The sequence below is a fragment of the Mauremys reevesii genome, linkage group 2, assembly GCF_016161935.1.
Source record: "Mauremys reevesii isolate NIE-2019 linkage group 2, ASM1616193v1, whole genome shotgun sequence".
NCBI classification, from domain to species: Eukaryota; Metazoa; Chordata; order Testudines; family Geoemydidae; genus Mauremys; species Mauremys reevesii.
In genome coordinates this window covers 160,802,008-160,819,121 of record NC_052624.1, presented here as the reverse complement: position 1 = coordinate 160,819,121, position 17,114 = coordinate 160,802,008, and the positions used below count along the sequence as shown (strand labels likewise).

The following is a 17,114-nucleotide window of genomic DNA, read 5'->3' as shown; positions in this document are numbered from 1 at the left end:
AGGCTTCTAGGGACAGGGAAGGGACCTGCCTTTGTGTTTGCTAACTGCCTAGCTGAGCTGGGTGTGCTGTAGATAAACAATGCCAAGAGGTTTCTGTAATGTCAAGGTGGCATGGCAGGGCAGCGAGCCTGAGAAGGGTTGGGATGCAGCCTAGAAGGCGACATTCAGCACCTCTTGGGCGGATAGCCCGGTGCTGTTCTATTTGTAACTTACCGGGACTGCCGTAGATGTTCAATAAAGAATACCCTGATCATTGGCTGTAAATGAATTCTCAGATAAGTGTTACCCTGGGATACCCCATCTGCCTCCTTGCAGAGAGTGCCTTGAGCCACCTCCTTGTGTTTCTATCATGCAGCCATGCCAACTCGAGGATTAGTTTGCTTAATGATTTAGAAGTTCCCAGGGAGGCTTCCAAGGGAACAGTGTGAAGCAGTTGCAATTATCCAGCAAGCAACATTCCATTTTATGGTTTCAATTCTACCCAAAAGTGTAAGGAGGAAACTGGTACCATCTGTTTGAGTCTACAGGTCTCTCCTTAGTAAAGTTATTGTGACACTGGCAAAGCAGGTGCCAGCTCATGCCAAGGTCCCCAGGGCTCAGTGGAACACTGACAAATACATGGCTGGAATCCGTCTGGCTCACCTGGGTGTTAGTACTGTTAAAATAGGGATTAGAGATAAGAATATCAGAGGGGTAGCTGTGTTAGTCTGGTTCTGTAAAAGCAGCAAAGAATCCTGTGGCACCTTATAGACTAACAGACGTTTTGCAGCATGAGCTTTCGTGGGTGAATGCCCACTTCGTCGGATGCAAGAGTGGAAATTTCCAGGGGCAGGTAAATATAAGCAAGCAAGAAGCAAACTAGAGATAACGAGGTTAGATCAATCAGGGAGGATGAGGCCCTGTTCTAGCAGTTGAGGTGTGAAAACCAAGGGAGGAGAAACTGGTTCTGTAGTTGGCAAGCCAGTTGGCAAGCCAACTACAGAACCAGTTTCTCCTCCCTTGGTTTTCACACCTCAACTGCTAGAACAGGGCCTCATCCTCCCTGATTGATCTAATCTCGTTATCTCTAGCTTGCTTCTTGCTTGCTTATATTTACCTGCCCCTGGAAATTTCCACTCTTGCATCCGACGAAGTGGGCATTCACCCACGAAAGCTCATGCTGCAAAACGTCTGTTAGTCTATAAGGTGCCACAGGATTCGTTGCTGCTTTTAGAGATAAGAATGTGCTTAGTGTTTATTGAATGCTTGTGAGTTGCTGCTGGCATTGATCTCACTTATAACATCTCTATCTCCATTATAAAGGAATACTTGAGCATCCGTGTTGTGAGCCTCTAACTATGTAACTCACCAGACAGGAAATGCTGCTCTCCAACAGAACATAGGTCCTGTCCCACAAGGAAGGCCCATCCACACCAGACGGAGTGGAAGATTAAAGAGGACAAAAGACTGTTTACTGCCCCCAGCCACCTTTCCTGAAGAGGAGATGTGCAAGTGAATTCCTCTAGTCAGCTGAGTTAGCATTTCAGAGCAGAAGTGGGAAAGGGAATAAAACCCCCTAACCAGAAGGAACTGGATCTTTATGCTGCTTAGGCTCTGGGGAGCAAGGATTACCAGGAATAAGCAAAAGATCTCCCAGTGTATTGTCTGGGTTTGCCCTAAAGGATGTGTAGAGCTTGCTTGTTATAGAAGCATCTGTTACTTTTTGAAATTTAAGATTAGAAGTGTGTGTGTGTGTGTGTGTGTGTGTGTGTGCGCGCACACATATATTCTTATAAAATTGTGTGTTTACACCTGCTTTAACTTTGTAAATAACTCTCTGGTTGTCTTTGGTGTGCGCTCTACTGGGCAAGTGACTGACGCTGTGGGACTGGGAGTAACCTGAATATTGCTGTGATTCATGGTGCCTGGGAGCATCTGTCACAAAGGCAGGCTAACTGTGTGGAATACCCCATGTCTGACTCCATGTTAAGGCTGTTGTGTGGGTGACAGTGTACCCCATAAGGCTTTATGGAGGGTGCTTATAAAGGTATATATGATGTAACTGGAATAGTTTTGCTACATATGCCATGTAACATATCTATGTAAAGGTTATGATCTACTGGTTATGTTCATCCTAGTTGTATGCAGGCACCATTTGTGTGTTCAGAGTTATGAACACTGGCTGTATAATTGCTTGATTTCTAAGTAGCCTTAGTTAGAACATTTGGTCACTTCTTGGGAAAGGAATGTGCTCAATCAGGAAGCATTTAACAGACAAAAGAACTTGGAAGACTCCAATCAACATAAGAAGTCTACCTGAGGACATTCAAGGTAGCATGTGGGTAATGGCTGCTCCCTGCAAGTCCTGAGTCATGCATGGGCAGGTGACTTGCCCATGTGGTTCCAAATCTCCGTTTTGTGACTGGATTCTACACTGGGGGAGGACGGAGTCTCCACCCACGAGAGAGTCTATTTAAATCATTGGGAGACCTCTGCAGGTGGTCTTCAGATGGCTAAAGAAGGAGCCTCTCCACCCCCTCCCCCCAGGATACTGAAAGGAAACTGAAACAAAGGACAGTGTGCAAGGGGTGTGAGTGATTGCTGGACCCAGGGTAAAAGGAGATTAGCCTGTAAAAGGGAGCATTCTGGAACTGGTGAGGAACTTATCTGTATTTAGTCTGATTAGACATAGATTTGTGCATTTTATTTTCTTTTGCTTGGTGACTTACTTTGTTCTGTATGTTACTACTTGGAACCACTTAAATCCAACTTTCTGTATTTAATAACATCACTTTTTACTTTTTAATTAACTCAGAGTATGTATTAATACCTGGGGGGGGGCAAACAACTGTGCATATCTCTCTATCAGTGTTATAGAGGGTGGGCAATTTATGAGTTTATCCTGCATAAGCTTTATGCAGGGTAAAACGGATTTATTTGGATTTAGACCCCATTGGGAGTTGGGCATCTGAGTGCTAAAGACAAGCACACTTCTGTGAGCTGCTTTCAGGTAAACCTGCAGCTTTGGGGCAGGTAATTCAGACCCTGTGTTGTTGTTGGAGCAGAAAGGAGTGTCTGGCTCAGCAAAACAGGGTGCTGGAGTCCTGAGCTGGCAGGGAAAACAGGAATAGAAGTAGTCTTGGCACATCGGGTGGCAGCTCCCAAGGGGGTTTCTGTGATCCAACCCGTCACAGTGTGCCTTAGAATTTCACGCTCAATAACTGGCTGGTGAAATCTAAGTACAGAGCCCACAGCCAGTGTGGGGTTTGTGCCAGGGTTCCTTGCAGTCTGCCCTGAGGTTGGTCCTTGTGCTCTTGAGCCACTGCAGGACAGCTCAGGTCTGACTAGTTTTGACGGGAGTTCTAGATTGGAATGGGGTTTTGATGCCTAAATAGGCTATTTCCTTCAATATCCTCCGTGATTATTGCTGAATGTGCTGATCTCCAAGTGCCCCTCAGCATACACGGAGGGGTTGGGCGTGGGCTCCTGCCAGACCCAGGTATTTCCCCATGTCCTGAGAGGGACTGGCAGTATAATTAGTATGTGATTCAGGCAAGGGGCTGTTTGTGTTGCTTCATTTTCTGATGGTGACGCTCTGATCTGCATGGCTAAAAGCCGTAGAACTGAGTGAAAGCAGCAGCCGGAACTGAAGCCTGGTCATCCTCTCTCCACCCGAGATGCTGACAGCACATGCTGTTAAAGATGTGCAAGGGACAGCACATGAAGCAAGGAGTTGATCACAAATTCTTTCTATGCCCCTGAAGCTGACAGTGGCTCTTTTCCTGGACCCCTTCTGATGCTCCATGTTCTCCCAGCTGCTCTCATTGTCCGGCCTGTAAGGAGAAAGTTGTCTCAGTGCGTTTGTGCCCAAAACTCTGTGTCTGACAATGGGGGTGGGCCCCTGTCAGTTCAGACTCCTGTGCATTACAGAGAATTGTGCAGTTGCATAACTGGGGCCGGCTGCAGGGCCCTTTGTATCTTAATTCAAAGCCAGCTTGCCGGAGGTTCTTCCCAGAGCAGCAATGCCCTTTCTCAAGCCCAGGGGGCAGCCTGAGCGAGCTAGTTGGAGAAAAAGCGAGACTAATGAAATAAAGGAAGATCTAATTATCCGTGAGGAAAGCCGGCTCCTGAGGTGGGCTGGGATCTTGATTATCTGTTGGCTCCAATGCGCTGTTTCCATTTATCCTGTCTCTGATATAAATGAGTTCTTAATTTCTTCTTTTGCAGAAAGCAGGTTATCATACCCACATTCATTAAGTAGTGCTTAATGACCGTCTAAATTAGCAAACTGATCCATGGCATCCTAATACTGAAGTTAAGAGTCTAATTCGGAACGTAGTACATTCCCTGTCACCCATCCTGGTTTTAGATCTTTTAATGGCAAGCCTCTTTCCCAAAACACCATCCTTTCCAAGTTTCCTTCTCATCTGGGTCATGTTGCTCTACTTTGCAGGTGGCTCAGTACAGAACCTGCATATTTTTTTTTTTTTTGTCAAAGCTGAAGTGTCTTTGAAATATGACTTTCCTCATTACCTTCCATGTTAGATGCAGACTTTAAAGAGCTACTGACGCCTCATGGAAAACAGAAAAACATTCTGTTCAGGAACACTTCTGCCTGGCTGTCTTACCTGCTCTCCTCTTTGCTCATGTTCAGTTGCAAGGGGCACGACGATAAATATACAGAGATAAACATCAAAATGAGAAACCTTGGAAACCAAATGGGAGTTGAGTTGTTTGTTCACCATGGAGCAGCTGTGGAAAGGGAAAGGTAGTTTGTCCGCCGGTATCTCAGTTCTATGGCTACTGTGGATTGCACGAGGACCTGAGTTGGTAGCTGTGCACTCTGGGCAGTGCTACTGAAGGGGGATCATGTAGCATTTAATTACCTTTCCTGGGCCACTTGTTAGCTCTTAAAAATAGTTATGGCAGCTTGCGAGGCACTGGGAAAAGTCCAGGGTTCAATGGAACAGAAATGTAAGGTAAGCATTACAAGGGGAATATAGGCTAGGCAGTGCTATACTGGTACTCAGGAGACCTGGCTTCTACCTAGCTCACCATGGAGGAGCTGCTTCCTTCCCTTGTGCCTCAGTTTTCCCATCTGTAAAGCGGGACTAAGGATGCAGACCTCCTTTGGGAAGCACTTTGAGATTCACCGATGACATGTTATATACGGGCATGGTGGTGGTAACTGCTATATCAGACTCGGGCCATCTAGGCCAGGAACCTGGCTCATGACCATGGCTAGTACACCTCTACCCCAATATAACACGGTCCTCTGGAGCCAAAAATCCCTCCTGCGTTATAAGTGCTACCTCATTATATCAGGGTAGCGGCAGCAGGGCTTCGACAGTGATTTTAAAGGGCCCGGGGCTCCCTGCAGCAGCCGGAGCCCCGGGCCCTTTAAATCACCGGCCGAGCCCTGCTGCCGGAGCCCCGGGGTTACCGCGCTATATGCGAACCCATGTTATATCAGGTCGTGTTATATCGGGGTAGAGGTGTACTAGGTGCTTCAATGGAAGGGTCAGGACACCCTGAAATGGGTAATTAGGGAAGACCCTGCCCCTAAGGAGTTGCTTTCTAAAGCTCATATCCCCTGAAGCATGAGGCATCCTTTCCCAACTGTATACAGCCTGTCTAACGTAACTGGGGCTGTTCTTATTATCCATAGATAGGTCCATGCTAGCTTGGACATAACATCCTTGGAGGGCACAGGAACAGAAAGGGGCCTAGGACCATAAGGTCTTGGCTAAAATAGGCAGACTCATTTGCCAGTAGCTGCTGTCTCCAAGCATCTGAAGCAAAAGGTCCTATTTTGTTCCCCTATAAATCCTGAATTGGTTTGAGGACTCTTAATCTCATTTTTGCACATCTTGTTAAGTTGTGCAACTTGTTCCAAGATCTGTCCTCAAACAACGTATTTATCGTGGCATAAGAAACTTTTTTTAAAAGTGGAAATGTGGGGATGAAGAGAAATTATTTAGGGAGGTACATGGAGCTGTGGGATGGAATTAAGAAAGGGAACATTTAGGCAGAATACAAAGAAAACCACAAGAGAATCCAACCACTAATTGCCTGGGGTTAGGAAGAGACTTTCCTCTTAGGCATGCCATTGTATAACTGTCCATTCTGATCATTTTACACCTCATTCTAGCCATAGGTGGAGACAGGATACTGAACTGGATGGACTGTTGTTCTGGTCCTGATCCACAGCAATTCCTATGTCCCTGACAGAGCTAAAATCTTGCTTAGCAATCTTCCACAGAGTCTTTGTCTGGTTTAATTGTAGGTCTCTCAAGTGATAAAGCACTAAATGTGCTGTAGGGAGCAATCCTATACTGCCCTCCCTAGGATGGACAAAATGTGATCTATATGAAGGGACGATCTCCAATGTTTATTTATTGTTCTCTTTGCTTTTGCAGTGAAACCAGAAAAAGAAAAGTTTTTGCCCAAGACACATTATTCTGCAACTCCAGGAAAGTCTAATGGGTGCTGCTTAGTGCAATAGACAGATGAGAGAGAGAGTCATTCTTGGAAATCAAGGTTGGGAAGGCACCAGGACAGTATAAGGAAGTTGCATTGTCTGTCTCTGCAGCGTATCTGGATAACCTGCAGACTTAGGTTTGCAGTGCAGCCAGTTTCTGAACAAAACATTCCTTTGCCACTGAGTTAAGCTTTGCAGTAAGTTTCCCAGGCAAGTGACACAGCTGCCGTGTTCTCAGTACAAAACATTTGTTGCCATAGCCCTAGGCCATTCATTAGATGGAGAATTATTTTGGCACCAAAATACGATACTTGACTTTCCTCTGAAACTACATCTTACCTGTGCTTGTCATAATAGGAAAACTGAAAATGCAAAAGGCAGTTGGGAGATTGTTACCAGCTGAGTGTTGCCAGTGCTACATCCCTGCTAATAGCATTTTTAAAATTAGCCTCTGCTACAGAAATTCTTCAGTGCACTATTAACAAGGCATACGGAAAAGAAATGCAGACATTTGACAAAGGACAATTAGGTTTTACAGCTCCTGTGTGTAAGAAGCTGGCGGAAGGCAGGTGGGTGAGTGAAGATGTGAGATTCAATCTCATTGCAGATCAATCAGTGCAAAAATGTGAAAAATGCTTCCTCTCATTACTCGGGCAAATTGAAACAAACGACGTGTAGGTCAAAGCAAATGCATACCTAGCAAACAAGGCAAGCCAATTTAGCAGAGAGGGCTAAATGGGAGGCTGATCTGAAACTGGGCTTTCATAAGCTCAGGAGGAGAAACCAATTGGGCCTGACTTAATGCAAATCATAGCTGGTATTTATCTGGAAATGCTGCTCCAGGAGATGCCCTCTGGAATTGATAGGATTAGTTTCTGGCAGTCTTGGAATAAATAGGAATTCCAGGCTTGACTCACTCGATGTTAATAAGCACATTTTTTTTTCTTACTACTGCAGGCTTGAAGTTCCTTGAAACTGAAAATGATGCACATCTACTATATTGCACATAGCAATTCAGCAGCATGCCAGATGAATGGGCTTAGATATAGCTGAGCAATAACCAGTCCTCTTGGTAGCCAACTGATAGTGATATAATTAGCAAAGCCATTAATCCTTGCTCAGCGTTACTATAAACGTCATGTAATTTATATCAAGGCAGACAAATAGCATGTCGCATTCTGGGGGGCAGTTAGTATGGAAGATGCTAAATAAAACTCTTTCTGCTACTGATTTGTACCATATGGCCACAATACAGAACCCACAGAAAAGGCACTTGTTCCCTTGGGCAGAGAAACTAATTGCAATTGTACCACAGAAACACACGGTGACTGCTCTGACTCCTCATTCATGCAAATATCTTCATTGTCACCTTGTCTTGCCACTTCTTGTTTGTCTTTGGATGTGTCTGTTTCATCCTTTCATAATTGGACCGAGACCTCTTTTGGGTCAGTCTCTTTGCTTCACTCTGTCAGTGCAGCGCCCAGGCCATTGGGCCCTGACCCCTGAATGGAGCTTTTTGGCACTACTGCAACATGAATAAATGACAGCTACATTGATGTAGCTAACACAACAGTGCAAATAACTAGAGTGAGGCAAATAATTTTATTTTTGCTTCACAGTCAATTTGGAAAAATAAAAAAAATCTGTTTGGGACAACCTGAAAATAATTTTTAATAAACTTTTCATGAATTGAAAAGTTGATTATTTTTATGGTTTTGACCATCTAAAACATTTTTGATTCTTTTTAAGACGGAAGGAAATTTTGAAACAGTTGTTTAGAGTAAAAAAGTCAATGTTTTTTGTTTTTCCTAAATCTTTGAGGGTTTTTCCAACCAAAACAACTTGGCACAACAGACACATCTGCAAAATATTTAGCTGTCACTGAAGCTTCATTGGTGTGTGTGTGTTTTGGTTTTTTTTCTTTTTCCTGGAAGAAAAAATTTCAGTCAACTGTGCAGGTAACAGCCATAAAACCAGAACACTTCATCCTGATGACTGACACAGGGCCGTAGTTTACCAGGTTTCTGTTGCATAGCAATAATTAAATGACCCAACTCTCACCTCTCCCTTTCTCTAATGTCGTTTGATAAGGGTGTTCAGGCCAATCAGAGGGGCCTCTTGGTAACAGTCAGCCCCTGCTGCTGTTCGGATTCTGGGACAAGGCTGGTTATGAGAGACACAAAGGGGGGGGGGAATATCTTTTATTGAACCAATTTCTGTTGGTGAGAGACAAGATTTTGAGCTTACACAGCGCTCTTCTTCAGGTCTGGGACATGTACTCACTGTCACTGCTAAATACAAGGTGGAACAGATTGACATGTGTGTTAAACTACTTATGCTAAACAAAGGACTTTTCAAGATGAAGTGGCCCCCAACACCCCATCAGTCATAGGGGGGAAAGGTGGGATGGGAAGGATGATTATTGGCTATTGCTCGTTAATCTCTTCTCCATGGAGCTAGGAAGCCCTGATCCACTGGATTAAACTGTCACATCGCCATCCAGCATGTGCCACAAGGCGTAGACTGAAGACACCAGCTGGGTGTCAGACTGAGGCTGGTTCTGGAGGGGCTGCACTCTCTCCCTTGTTCCAAGAGGCTGCCCTGAGTCAGTCCTAGGGTGACCAGACAGCAAGTGTGAAAAATCGGGACGGGGGTAGGGGGTTATAGGATCCTGTATAAGAAAAAGACCCCCAAATTGGGACTGTCCCTATAAAATGGGGACATCTGGGCACATGAGTCAGTCCAGTACAGACAGCACTTGCACTGAGCCCCCCACATGCCAAGTGCTACACTTCTCCTTCCCAGGCAGGGCACCCGCAGCCCCCCAGCAGCAGAGGGGGCTTGGGATTAGGGCCCTCGCCCTGAAGAGCCGCCTGTGTGTGCTGGTCCCATGGCAGTTCCTGTGGCTGGCCCCTTTAGCAGGACTGGTGCTATTCTCGCTAGTTCTATAGCCTAGCAGAGACCCATTTGAATAATTCACATCTGAGCTTGGGCTGGGCCCACCCTCCTTTTATGTCTCAAACACCCAGGGCAGGTCGGTAGCGCAGCCATGCACCTGCTCTCATCGGCGTGTGACTCCTCATCCTGCTGGGCTTATTCCTCATATTTCTGGAGTTGTGACAGCAGCAGTATCCCTGCACAGTGAGCCCACAGCAGAAGGGCAGCTATGGGCTCGTGACCTACCGGGCCATCGCAGCGCTGGTCCTCTGAGACCGGGCCCGGCACTACAGCTGTTTGTGCATATTGGGCTTGTGCTGCCAGCAGGTTTGCTCCCGTCTTTGCTGAATCCCTCCCAGCCCCCACCTCCAAAAAGGAGACCAAGGAGCCGTGTTGGTGGTGACTGGCTGGCCCAGCAAGCCGTGTTCAGGAGGAGAAAGCAGAGCTTCTAGGCCAGTCCCTTCGGCTCCTGGGACAATCCCAGACTGAATGGTGGCTGGGGAGACTCCAGTGACTGCAAGGAGCTACTGAGCTGTATGGCAGCCTGTCTGCTGCCGGGGCACGAGCCTTCGCATACCTTGGCCGTGGCCTTTCAGGGGCGTCTCTAGGGCACAGCTGCATCATGCTGTCCCCTTCAGGCTGCACAGCGGGGGCGCCGGGTGCCCTTTCAGGAGCTGTGGTACAAAAGCGAAGTGTGAGCTGTCCGCCGGGCTGCACGGGAAGCCACGCACTCGCCTGGCACTCGGTTTCTCCTTTCCTGCGGGAGGTGCCCAGGCCCCGCCCCTTCACCCAGCTGGCTCCCGTGTCTCACGAAGGAGGGGTCACATCATGATTGGCACCCGGATTTAACGACAAACCCACCCTCTCTCCGTGGCCGTGCCCCAGCAGCAGGCCAGCGCTCGGCCTCTCGGCTGCTGCTTACTCAACAGGAAGCCCTGGGGTCAGAGGCAGAGGATCTCCCCTTGGTTTAGCCAGAGGCTTCCCCACTCCGGGCGTCAGAGCAGTGCCTTTATTCACCAGTCTGTAACTGCAAGTCGTGCTAAAGGTCCCCCTACCCCCTTTGGCGATAGTCACTTGAAATTGGAAGTGACTTCACTTTGGGTGAGCTCGGTTGCTCCCCTTAGTGTTCACACTCCCCATGAAGATTCAAGAGGCTGATGAGTTTTGATGGTGCTGATTCATAGACTTTAAACCTTGGGGATCATTTATAATCCTCTGAGCTGCATAACACAGGATTTCACTCAGTGATTCCTGCCTCAAGTCCAGCAACTTGTGGGTGCTTGTGCATGCTAGTGTCCCCAGAAAGCACAAGCCACATGTACCTGGAACCCAGCTTTTCAGTGTGTGGGCACTTGCTTGCTCAATCAATAACAGAACTCCTCTGGAGCTTTTCATCTCTAGATCCCAAAGTGCCTGACGGAGGTCGGTAAACAGCACCACCTCCATCTTACAGATGCGGAGATGGGCATATAACGGCATGTCACCCATCTAGCCACTCACAACTAACAAACCCAGTCTGGAGAGTTACTGCTCGGCACTAGTCACATAGGACACCTTGCACTCGGTGCACAGAGACTAATGCATTGCAGAAGACTTAATTCACCGTATAATTATGAATGCATCTGAGAAATTCACAGCCTGGTCACGGACACCCAGCCAGCAGAGAGAGTGACTCTATTCTATTTTACTCTCACTGCCTAGGCACTTCCCGGAGGAGACAACACTCTGTCTGCCCTAAGGAGCTCCTTGTCTAAAGACAGATAAGTGAACAAATAGAGAGCAGGCAGGGGAAAACAGCAACAGCTACCCAGGGGAGGGGGTAGGATATGTACATTGTACAATCTCAATGAACAAGCTTCTTGCAGGTACCACAACAGAGGCAGGTGTTCAGAAAGGACCAGAATGCATTACATAAATTACTCATTTGCTTCAGGTCTATTTAAAAGGCAGAAAATATTGCTGTTTCTTTTTGCATCTGTCCTATCCCCCCAGTGTTGATACAGGGTTTATACCATTCTGATATTTGTTTAGATTTATACCCTTGTGAAAAATTACCTCTCCTAGGCTGTAGACTCTCTCCTGATCACATTGCAGGTAGATCAGGGTCTGATCTCCCCATTGCTGCAGCTATTCCTGACTGATATCATGGCTCCCTTTGCTCCATTGCTGAATTCTTCTGGGACTTACAAAATTGTCCCTAGTAGTTACTTTGGATTCTTCCTTCCCAAACTGCTCTGTGAATAGCTCCTCCTTGTCATCTAGCCACACAGCTTCCCATTTCTCTAAGTGAGGTAGAGGAAAGCAGGGCCTTGCTAGTGGAGGCAATTTAATTAAATAAGCATGTGCTGTGTTGAGGACTGTGTTGGTGCCATTAGGCATATCCCTAGATAACTCAGGAGGGTAGAAAAACACAGTGTTAATGAAGCTTTTCTGTACCAGGCCTAAATGGACCAAAGTTATTTTATGCTGGTCTAAGAGTCCCTTTATGTTAAACTCTAGTTGAATTCCTAAGTCAGCATTAGAAATGAAATGATGCTCCTTGTTCATCAGTGTAAGACAGAGAGAAGATAGCCCCCCTTTACTATCTCCTTTTTATTTAGAAGAGAGGAGGGGAGGAGGAGGTAATAAATTCAAAGTAAAAAGGTAGTAACAGCCTTGTTAAATGAATGAAGTTAATTGTTTGCTGTTGATGATTTCTGTTTGATGTAATGTAACTGTTACAAATATTAAAGTGCCTATTATGGGAGGGGAGGAGAGGAGGGGGGGGTGGGGGGCAGGGGGGGTATGAGAATGCCTTGTTGAAATCATGTATAAGAAGTACACACACACACACAGTGCAGGATTAGTATTAGGATTAGCTGTGTGCAGGATGCTCCTTACACCTTACTCAAATAAAAATTTCTGCTCTGCATTCTTCTGGTGTGATAATTAGTGCGACGCGGCCGGCGGCAAACCAACGACCTTTGCCTGCTGCCTCAGGCCTTTTGCGGCAACAGTGGGCGCCCTGGGTGGGCTCGAGGGCAAAATTATGCCTTGCGGACCTCCCCTGCCGGCCGAGCCAGCGACAGCCGAGCCGATGCAGCCGCGGGCGGTTTACCGGGGCGGGGGGGGACGTGGCGGAGACGACCCAGACGGCACAACGGTGCAACGCACTCAGATAGATAGTGGCGAAGCAGCGCGGTGGAGAAGAAGGTCCGGAAGGTCCTGTTGGAAAGGTAGAGGTTTGTTAAGTTGTGTTAACCTTTTGTTTGCCTGACCTGGGCTGGGGACGCCAGGATAGATAGGGGGGGGCAGGGGGAGGGAGCAGGCAGGGGGCACAGGTATGCCCCAGCAAGAAATTGGTTTGGAGCAAATTTTGGATCAAAGGGTAAATTAAAAATGGATAAAACTAGTAAGGTAAAGGTTACAGTAGACTGACTTACTTATCCATCAACTATGAGACCAGGAAGAGGAACCAGGAATTAATCTTGAATACAACATTTTCCTTCAATTTTGTTTGTTAGCTTTTGGGTAGCTTTGTTAAGAAACTTTGTGTAAAGAGCTCTTGTAAAAATCCCCCCATAGGCATATGCCCCAGGAGTGCCCCAGGGCTGAGGTGGTGTGAGTGTGGTGTGTGTGTGTGTGTGTGTGTGTGTGTGTGGTGTGTGTATTAACCTGGTTGAAAGAAGCCTATGAATGATCCTGACTAGCACTACGCTAAGCCCAGTAATTAGTCTAACGCAAGCCCAGTAATTAGTGGACTTAGCAGAGATCCACTACATCCGGGACGAGGCTGGCTGCAGCGTCCTAGCAGGAAACCGCCCATCTTCTCCCCTACCCCCTGAGAGAGACCTCCCCCCTGTGAGAGAGATTCTTAGGGACCCCCTCTTCTTGTGTGTAGTAAGTGGGAAAAGGGGGGTGGACAGTCAAGGGATAATCCACTCCCTAATACCTCACCCCTAAGCTAAACATACTTACGCATAGTATATGTGAAACAGCTTATGGTCCTGGAATATTTACACGTGGAAAATCCAAAATCCATCTGTCCATTAGAAGGTATCCACAATCTAGATTCTAGATAAGATCATATATCATATCTTCAGGAGCTTTTAATTAAGGAAAGCCTTTGACACGGTGTGAGCAATGGAACTAGGAATTTTGAAACTCAGCTAAGCTGGAGAGAAAAGGAAGAGCTAAAGCCCAGGAAGCCCAGAGATAAGAGAGAAGAAAAGAAAAACTGCTTTATCCCCACTGAGAAAAAATATAATATAAAGCTAGATAATTAAAATATATATTACAGAACTGTATGAAGTATTTGCAAAGGCTAAAGAACTGTTTTGCAACAAAGCTTAACTGTTCAGTGAGATTTCCCAGAGTGAGTATGGCTTGGTGACCTGAAGAGACACTGCTGAAGAGAGAAGAGGGAGAGAAGGAAGAACAGAGAACCCAAAGAAAAGAGCTCTCCCAGAGTGGAGAAGCTTGTATATAGTTGGTATATGTTGTCCACTAATTTCCCTTCTCTTCTATTTCCCCTTCTCAGAGATTATATCTATATATATGTGTGTCTAATATGTAAGTTGGTAAGAAATTGGTAGGTTTTGGGGAGGGTTTGTGGGTCCTCTGTTTGCTGTGGGGTTTTAAATTAGTAACAGATTTGTTTACAGTTTGGTTGTAGATATTTGTTACAGAGCCCTATAGAGTTTTACAGAATTATTTGTTTTATTTTGTTTATGTGTGTTATTTGTTTTTTTTTGTTATTGGTTGTTTATATGTTGTTTGATGCATGATTAGGTATGCTGTTACTTGTAAGATTAAGCAGTGAGGTTCTGGAGCCTGAAGTAGAGACATGAGAACTGGACAACTGGAGACCCCCAGTTGGAGCAGAAAGAACAAATAGAGCAGTTAAAGAGGAATTGAGCAATTAGAGCATAGATCAAATAAAGAGATGAACTAGAGAAGCGCTCAGGGGCAAGTTGCAGGCTTTGAGACAGGATTTCCGCAGGAAAAAGGGCTCAGTGGCAAGTAGTAGTCCTTCAGGGGAAGGAAGAATTTAACTATTTGTGCTGCCAATACACCGTAATAGCAGGCTGTTTGCTATAAAGAATAGTATGTGTTTTACATAAAGTGAAATGTGTTTTTGGAAATTAAAGGGCTTTGTGTTTTGCCCAGGTGGTGGTGTGGTGTTAGTCAAAGGACGGGAAAGGAGGAGAAAAAGGACCATTGGTGATGCTAAAACCAAAAGGACCAGAAAGGTGGAACTTGGGGGCAGTGGGTGAAAGTAGAAAGTGGAAAAAGGTGGAGGCAGGTAGAAAAAGGATGGAGGCAAACAAAGAATGAGGAGAAGAAAGAGGATGGAAAACTAAGTTAGGAGAGATTGGAAAACGTGGAAGAAACTTTGAGGGTCTAGGGGAAGAAAGGGATTTATATTTATAAACACGGGGATTTCAAATACCCAGGAGGATACTTGTAATAGTGATTTAAGTTGAGAAAAGTGGTTAAGTTGGAAGGTGTGTGTGAGTGATGAAAAGTTAAAAAAAATAAAGAAAGTGTCTGTGAAATGTTGAAAAAGTAAATTCAAAATGTGAGCAAAAAAATTTAATTCTTGTTCAATGTAAATTGTTATGTTTATAGGCAAAGAAATTATTAGATTGCATATTTTTGGTTATGAATTATTATTAGGTTTTAATCAAATGTGTATGGTGAGGTCTAAATAAGTATGTAATTAGTTTAGTTTCAAGTAAAACTATAGCTGGTGAAAAAGTCTAGATGTGTTAAAGCAGTGGTAAAAAAGTTAAAGCATGAGTTAAAAAAGGTGTATGACTATATAGAATGTGAATGAGAAAAAGTATATCTTGAGATTGCCTAACCTATGAAACATATATTATATATAAAAATAATATGTTTTGTTTGTTTTGCCTTGAACAGTATTGTTATGTTCACTTAATTGATGAAGAATTGATTAGAAGAATTTCACTTTCTTTGTCTTTCAGATTGAACAGTCAACTAATGCTTGATGCAAGATGCTCAGTGAACATTGGCTTTGATATTTTGTGGTTGGAATAATCTTGTTTTTTATGAATTGATTGGTTTTGTTTTGTTGTGTTTACAAAGTTATTGTGTAAATTGGGAAAAAATTTGAATACAGATAAATTGTTTAAATACAAATAAATACAAAAAAGATTGGAAAACAGGGAAAAATAAAAAATTAGAAGAAAATGTAATTTAAATAAGTTTGGAAAATAAACTTAGTTCTTAAGATTAAATATGGAGTTAACCTAAGTAAAAAAATTTTATTTGGATCTTGGAAGGCTAAGTCAACCCACTCCCCAGAGGTGGGGGGAATTGGGAAACTATTTTTCAGATTTTCTATGAGAGGGCTGGCTATCAGTGGAACTGTGTTTAACCTAACTTGTTGTCCCAAAGCTCTGGAAAAGTTATTTTAGTAAAAGGATAGATGTGACAAAACTTAATAAGGCTTATTAATGTACTGTATAGTAAAGACACAAACTTGTAAGGTTAAAGAAAAATAATGTATAAAGGCAATTGTAATAAGTAGTTGTAAGAAAAAAGAGTAACAGAAGAAGAAGAGAAGTTTCCTAAGTAGGTTAAAAAAGCTCTAACAGGGTTTAAAGATAGAAACTGGCAAACTTTCAGAGAACTGCTGATGCTGACAGCAAGAAGAACTATTAAAAGCAAGAAGGGGGCTGCTGTAACACAGCACACTGCTAGCAAAAAATTCAACACATGAGAATGAAGCATAATTGACACTCTGTTTTCACAAAGATGGACAATACAGGCAACAGCTGAGAATGGCACTTCCAGGAACCAACAGGTAAGTAAAGAATTAATGTCCAAAATTTGCAAAAAGAAAGCTTGGCTCTGCTGGAATAGGGGTGACCACCAAGCAAAAGACCCAGCAACAGATGCTTTGAAAGACCTGAATTAATTTCCTGACCACACCAAGTGACCATGTAGGATGTCCTGTGTGAAGAATACCTGAATTACAGGAAAACTGGTTTTGAGACTGCAGTATTACCTGAGAACAGGGTTGGTTAGATTAGTTGGTTTGACTGCCCTTGGTGAGCCTTGTGTTTTGGTATTTTGGCCCAGCATGTTGTGCTCACAAGGGGCCTGATTAGATTGATTAGAGCCTCCAGAAGGCTGCTAATTGAGGCTGCCATTAGATTAGTACAATTGCTCTCTCTCAATGTTATTAATTATATAGCAAAAATTTGAAATATTCAAAAGAGCCTGGGTGTAATAGATAAGCAAGCCACCTAAATTCTAATCTAAGCTGGGAAGCAACAAAGAAATTATCTAAAAAGTTGGGAACAACTTAACTTTTCAAATCATACTAGCAGTTATTTCACTGAGAAGCTGTTGCCAGCAGATCTGAGACACCATCAGAAAGGGTTTGAAGGTATTGCAGTGATATTATTTAGGAGGATCTTGAGCAGAAGGATGGGGCCCTCACACTACTGAGATGGATCAATGGACCGATCTGGGTGCTTGGAGTTGCCCATGGACCCTTGGACACTTGAATGATCTGATGACACTCACAATACGGGACCAGCGGAATGACGACAGATGGGTGGAAGTAGATACTCCTTCCAGGCATCCTCCATAGGGGGGGGAAGATGAAAAGGAATGTGGTGGCCCCCCTACTCCTTTTAGGTGTTGTTTGTGGAGAAGTATGAGAAGTGAGATCCCAGCTCCTGAGTTTTTGTTCAGTAGGGAG

At 44.6% G+C, this 17,114-nt stretch overlaps 1 long non-coding RNA gene across 1 annotated transcript; it reads right to left on the bottom strand.

Moving 5' to 3' along the window:
• Positions 1-9,003: 9,003 nt before the first annotated feature.
• On the bottom strand, positions 9,004-11,738 carry LOC120397070. Its single transcript, XR_005593653.1, has 3 exons — positions 11,453-11,738; positions 9,975-10,071; positions 9,004-9,072 (listed from the first exon to the last, which is right to left on the bottom strand). It is a non-coding gene; the product is annotated as an uncharacterized LOC120397070 (long non-coding RNA).
• Positions 11,739-17,114: the final 5,376 nt, after the last annotated feature.